The sequence below is a fragment of the Capsicum annuum genome, unplaced genomic scaffold, assembly GCF_002878395.1.
Source record: "Capsicum annuum cultivar UCD-10X-F1 unplaced genomic scaffold, UCD10Xv1.1 ctg59928, whole genome shotgun sequence".
Taxonomy (NCBI): Eukaryota; Viridiplantae; Streptophyta; class Magnoliopsida; order Solanales; family Solanaceae; genus Capsicum; species Capsicum annuum.
This window is the reverse complement of record NW_025868685.1, coordinates 1-6,841: the sequence shown is the minus strand read 5'-3', so window position 1 is coordinate 6,841 and position 6,841 is coordinate 1. Positions and strand designations below refer to the sequence as shown.

The window sequence follows — 6,841 nt, the reverse complement described above, 5'->3', positions numbered from 1 at the left end:
CAACCCAGAAAGCATACTCTATGGCAAGCCACTTCAGATTTCACTGATGGACAGGCCAGCTTGCATAGGTAAATGATCTTCACTTCCTGTTAAGAAATGTCCATTAATGTTGTCTTATCTCGACTGTAGGGATACGTATTTAGTCCCTTAATGTTATTTCATTCACATGCTAGATACATGTGTGCTGACCACCTTTAAGATTATTTTCATCATGTTAGACCATCTCCATGTGGGCAATATTTTTTCGGGTTTTGTGATTGGACCTTCTAGATTATTCTTATCCAAGGAAAAAAAAAAAATTCCCCAAGGATTAAACAACTCTCTCTATCATATGGAGTAGGAACAATAAAATTTTAATAATGAAATGAGGAAGTAATTTTAATAATGAAATGAGGAAGTTATGAAAAATAGTAGATGATGGAATACATAGAACATAGGATCGTAAATGTAAGTATGGATTGAGTTGTGCAATGCATTTTTTTAATAACCGTGGTGTCTAGGCTAGCTTGCACGCACCTTGATTAGCAATGCTACCTCCTGTCAACATAGGTTTAGATAGATGGGAAGAAATCACCAAGTGTTTTTGTCTCCACCAGCGTTTGAAGAAAAAAGCACAATGCGACACTAAAAAACTATTTCAACAACTTGTATTGAACAAGCCGCCTTTACTAGAGGGAGCAGTAACAATGAAGTTTTATTACAAAATCAACAAGTTATAAAAGAAAGTAGCCACTGGACAAATGTCAAAAATGGTTAGCTTGCTGATTAATCATTAGAAAATTGTCTTGATTTTGACAGATGTCCTCATTTTTTGTCTATAATGTGGCAAAGTGTATATTTTTGAGATAGTCACAGGATAATTGTTACGTCCTCGATGAATAGCCACATTGCCTACACGTACAAATACTTTATCATGTCTTCCGTCAGTTCAATATGAATAGTTAGTCTAATTATCTATCTGCGGCACCTACTCTCTTCCATAGCTTGTTGATTTTGTTATTTAAATTTATTGTTCCTGCAAGGCTGCAAGGCTTGCTTAGTCGTAGGAAACTTTCACTGTTGAAATAGTTTAGTTTCTGAGAATAATGCATTTCACAATACAAGTCATACTTGTATTTACTCATAAATGAGACAACATTTGCTGGTCTTTTCTAGAATTACAGTGTAAGATTGTAATTTAGACCAATATCATTTTTCTTGACAATTATACTCTGTTATCTTAATAATAATAATGGATCTAATTGAAAGGGGAGTGTCTGAGAGAAGGGCTAATATTTCTGCATAATCTGTAGGGTTAGCAGAACACCTGTTATCTGTCCAAAACGGGGGATTGAATATTGTCCTGTTAGGTCCAATACATGGAGGAACCAGATCAGCGATGGGGTGTGATCCCCACCTTAAAAATGCACCAAACATTGAATAATTGAATCACCTTATGTATTCCATAGTTCAATAGTTTAGCTTCCAATGCTCTTGGTGATAAATCTCTCTTTTGATCTGTATAGGCAACACTTTCTACAGTGTCCACCAGGTGTCTTGAATAAGCATTATGAAAAGTTGATCCAATGTGATGTGCGACTCAACTTTCTGAGCCAACAGCCTGAATTAGCTTTGGAATCTCCATAATTTGATACAAAAGGACTGTGTTTGAAAATCTTGACGAAGTGAACGAGTATGGCATAGATCCAGTTGCTTCTGGTAAGGGTTCCTCGCTATCAAGCATCCAAGATGCAGCATCACCTGTTGCGACACAGTCTTCTTCAGTGTCTTTTGAACAACCCGATCTCCTTGGTGCAGCCCCTGAACGTTTGTCTAGGGATGCCCCTTCTCCAAGCTCAGGTAAATAGTTCTTCCTGTCTTTTCTTATTATTCCAAGTGTTGATTGTCTATTCTAAGCTACAACGTTGATAAGCATAATTCTGTGGAAAATGTACGCAGTCGAGAAAAAGTGCAGGAAAAGAACTCTAAAGCTAACAAAAGGGTTTTAGCGTTAGTGGCAATGTGTTGCATCTGTAAGAATCAAGCTTGTAGTGTCGTTGCCTCTTAATCTGGTATACTGGCTATTCTACATGCATATATTCGATAATTAGTTGTCTGCTTGTGCTTTCATAACTCTTTTACTACGCCCATTACTATTTTTGATGCCATCATTCCACTTCCATCTTCAGCCCTGAAACTCTTTTACTCCGCCCTAACTATTTTTGATGCCATCATTCCATTTCCATCTTCAGCCCCATTTCTATGTAGCTTTTCTTTATGGACTACATGTGCTATCTTCTTTTCCTCCCTCTGTCTATATCTTTGTCTAATTTCTGCTCCTGAGGAGAGAGATGGACAAGATTGTATGTTGTCTTTAAACATGGATATAAATTTATCTTTCTGATTAAATACTAGTTTTTGAAATCTTTGGTGAGAGTGCATTTTGATCTTTTCTAAGTTCATGAATTGTCTGATTATGTTTGGAACTTCTCTCTCATTCCTACAATTTGTAGTGTCTAGGTCGGGGTTGATCAGAAGTTGCATTTATTTCAGTAAACAGAGGGTATTAGACAATCAAATAAAATTAGATAAGTGACGATCCATGATGTGCCTTTTCTTAATTTGTTGATGTTGGTGCTTTCCTATCCAAAGTTGCATATGTTTTGCTAAACAGAGGTTTAGGCAATAAAACTAAATTAGATAGCTAGCATTTCATGTTATGCCCTTTCCATATCTGTTGAAGTTGTTGAAGTTCAAATACCGAGTTATTTGATTCCGGGTTAGTATTTACACTTTAAAACATTCAGTAGTAGATTACTTTATGAAAGCTGTTATGCCAAAGCTGTCACTGATTATCAGTCTTCTGATCTTCAGTGATGGATACACGTGCTGTTGGGGAGAGTGCAAACAGCATAGGGTATGATGCCCCTGAGATGCAAAACTTTGAGCAGTTGAAGGTGCCAGGACGTCGTCCATCAATGTCTATGACCGACCTTGTTAGTCACATTGAAAGCTGCATTTCGCAACAAATTAATTCTGGAAATTTGCAGTGTGATGAAGCCTTAGAATGTAAGGGCATGCTGGAGGACATTGCACAGATATGGCTGAGTGACACTCAAGGTACAACTGTTTCAGTCGAGAAATCTCTCATGAAGAAAGTCAAATCTCTATGCTGCCTTCTTGCAAGACGAGTCCCAATTAATTGGTGAAAATCATCTGCTAAAACCTGTTCAATCTAACGATGCTTGTAGCTCTTCTGCATGTGAGAACAAGGAAAATAACCAAGAGAACGCGAGCGATTTAGCTGGTGGTAAGCCGACACCAAGTATTCCAAGGAGAGACTCCTTTGGCGACTTGCTCCATCTTCCTCGTATTACATCCCTTCCAAAGTTCCTGTTCAACATTGCTGAAGATGATGAAAACCCAGCTAGGTAGCCATTCTTTTCGTGAAAAGTGTGCTTAAGTGCTTGGCTGTAGTACCCATCAAACCATTTGGTTTTGCCTATTTGTTGTGGTGTTATGATGCAAGCACCCCTCAGGATTCGGAGGACGTTATACATGGAGAAAAACTGGGATTCGAAGATTCTTTCGATGATTGGTGAAATTTCTGTCTTCAGAACTGTTTTAATAGTAGTAGTTAGATTAATATTTTTCACCTTTGGCTGAAGAGCGTGACATTATATTGTTGTACATGGGTTAGGTCAATCAATATAAATCGTCATTTGTCATTGTGCCGGTCCACCCATGGTGATTGTTCCTAATAGTTCTAATTAGTTGAATTTGATTTCTTTACTGTACTTTGATTTGCTTAGGGTCTTTCGGAAATATAGCCCTCTACCTCCAAAAGGCAAAGGTAAGATTTGCGTACGCTCTACCTTCTCCAGATCCCACTTTAGGGGAATTCACTGGGTACATTGTTGTTGAGATTGATTAGATTAACAACTCTTCTGCTAGATTGTTTAACAATTCTTGGATAGTTGATGACTATTAAGTCGTTTGATTGGGGAATAAGTTATTTCGGGATCAATTATTTTAGAATTGTTATTCCACCTTTATCGTGGGTTAAAAATAACACTACAATTTTGGGACAACTAATTTCGGCATAAGTTATTTTTTTGATTTTATTCCAATGAAATATGGGATTAACTCATTTTAGAATTAATTTTGAGTTTAGTTATTCGTTATACCTAGTGCCAGATGAGTCGGAAATGTTCAAAAATATGTCTGTTCGCACCGTTTCGCCCGTTTGACCACCTAGGCTATCCTACCCCAATGGCCCACACTAGGCCCTTCCCCAACTTGCCTAAGGCAATTCGGTCGATTTTTGGTCAAAAACACGCCCGATCTCAGACTCACCTAGGAAACTGTGGGCTTGTAGCACACCGGTTTGGCCCAAAAATGGCTCGTTCGCGCCGTTTCGCCCATTTGACCACCCCAATGGCCTATCCCACCCCTAGGGCCCATACTAGGCCGCTCCCCAGCCCGCCTGGGACAGCCCGATCGATTTTCGGCCAAAAATACTCCCGGTTCCTGGGCCCACTCGGGAAATCGTAGGCTATAGCACATAGATTTGGCCCGAAAATGGCCCGTTTGCGCCTTTCGCCCATTTGACCACCCAAATAGCCTATCCTACCACAAGGGCCCACACTAGGTCGCTCCCCAGCCTGTCTGGGGTAGCCGGTAGATTTTTGGCCCAAAACACGCCTGACCTCCGGGGAATCACCCAGGAAACTGTGGGATATAACACAACGATTTGGCCCGAAAACGGCCCATTCACGCCGTTTCGCCAGTTTGACCACCTAAATAGCCTATCCCACCCCAAGGGCCTACATTAGGCCGCTCCCCAGCTTGCCTAAGGCAGACCGATCAATTTTTGGCCAAAAACACGCCCGGCTCATGGGCCCACCCAGGAAACCGCGGGCTTTAGCAACACTGATTTGGCCCAAAAACGACCCATTCGCGCCATTTTACCCGTTTGACCACCCAAATAACCTATCATACTTCAAGGGCCCACACTAGGCCGCTCCTCAACCTGCCTGGGGCAGCCTGGTCAATTTTCGGCCAAAAATATGCCTGGGTCCACGCAGAAAATCATAGGCTATAACACATCGATTTGACCCGAAAATGGCCTGTTCATGCTGTTTCACCCGTTTGACCACCCAAATAGCCTATACCACTCCAAGGGCCCACACTAGGCCGTTCCCCAGCTTGCCTGGGGCAGCCCGATCGATTTTTGACCAAAAAACACGCGTGACCCTCGGGCCTACCCAAGAAATCGTGGGCTATATAACACACCGATTTTGCCCGAAAAGTCTGTTTGTGTTATTTCGCCCGTTTGCCCACCCAAATAGCCTATCCCACCCTAAGGGCCCATATTAGGCCGCTCCCCAGCCTGCCTGGGCAACTCGATCGATTTTTAATAAAAAAATGCCCGAACCTTGGGCCCACCTAGGAAACCATGGGCTATAGCACACCGATTTGGGCCAAAAATAACACGTTTGCGTCGTTTCGCCCGTTTGACCATCCAAATAGCCTATCCCACCCCAAGGGCCCACACTAGGCCGCTCCCCAGCTTGCCTGGGGTAGCTCGATCGATTTTCGGCCAAAAACACGCCCGACCCCGGGCCACCCTGGAAATCCTGGGCTATAGCAAACCGATTTGGCCTGAAAATGGCCCATTCGCGTCGTTTCGCCCATTAGACCATCCAAATAGCCGATCCCACCCTAAGGGCCAACACTAGGCTGCTCCTCAGCTTGCTTGGGGTAGACCGGTTGATTTTCGACCAAAAAACACGTCGGGCCCTCGGGCCCACCTAGGAAACCGTGGGCTATAGCACACCGATTTAGCTCGAAAATGACCCGTTCGCACCGTTTTGCTTGTTTGATCACTCAAATAGCCTATCCCACCCGAAGGGCCCCACACTAGGCCGCTCCCCAGCCTGCCTGGGGTAGTCCGATCGATTTTCGACCAAAAACACGCTCGACCCTCTGGCCCACTCAGGAAACCGCGGGCTATAGAACATCAATTTGGCCCAAAAATGATCCGTTCGCGCCTTTCCTCCCGTATGACTACCCAAATAGCCTATCCCACAACAAGGGCCCACACTAGGCAGCACCCCAGCCTGCTTGGGGCAGCCAGATCAATTTTTGGACGAAAACACGCCCGGTCCCCAGGCCCACCCAGAAAACCATAGGCTATAGCACACCGATTTGGCTCGAAAATAGTCCGTTCGCGTCGTTTCACCTATTTGACCACCCAAATAGCCTATCCCACTCCAAGGGCCCACACTAGATCGCTTCCCAGCCTGTCAGGGGCACCCCGATCAATTTTCATCCAAACACACAATCGTCCCCCTGGCCCACCTAATAAACCGTGGGATATAGCACACCGATTTGGCGCCAAAATGGCCCATTTGCGCCGTTTCGCCCGTTTGACCATCCAAATAGACTATCCCATCCCAAGGGCTTACATTAGGCCGCTACATAGCTTGGTCGATTTTCGAAAAAAAATAGGCCCGGCCCCTAAGCTCACCCAGGAAACCGTAGGCTATATCACATCGATTTGGCCCAAAAATGGCCCGTTCGCGCTGTTTCACCCGTTCGACTACCCAAATAGCCTATCCCACCCTAAGGTCCCAAACTAGGTCGCTCCTCAGCCTGCCTGGGGCAGCCCGTTCAATTTTTGACAGGAAACACGCCCGACCCTCAGCCCCACCCAGGAAACAGTGGGCTATAGCACACCGATTTGGCCCGTTTCGCCCCTTTGACCACCCAAATAGCCTATCCCACCCCAAGGGCCCACACTAGGCCGCTCCCCATTCTGACTGGGGCATCCCAAACGATTATCGGCCAAAACAAGTCC

The 6,841-nt window shown here is 44.0% G+C and overlaps 1 pseudogene; it reads left to right on the top strand.

Moving 5' to 3' along the window:
- Positions 1-3: 3 nt before the first annotated feature.
- On the top strand, positions 4-3,414 carry LOC124893461 (annotated as a pseudogene).
- The last annotated feature ends 3,427 nt before the right edge of the window (positions 3,415-6,841 follow it).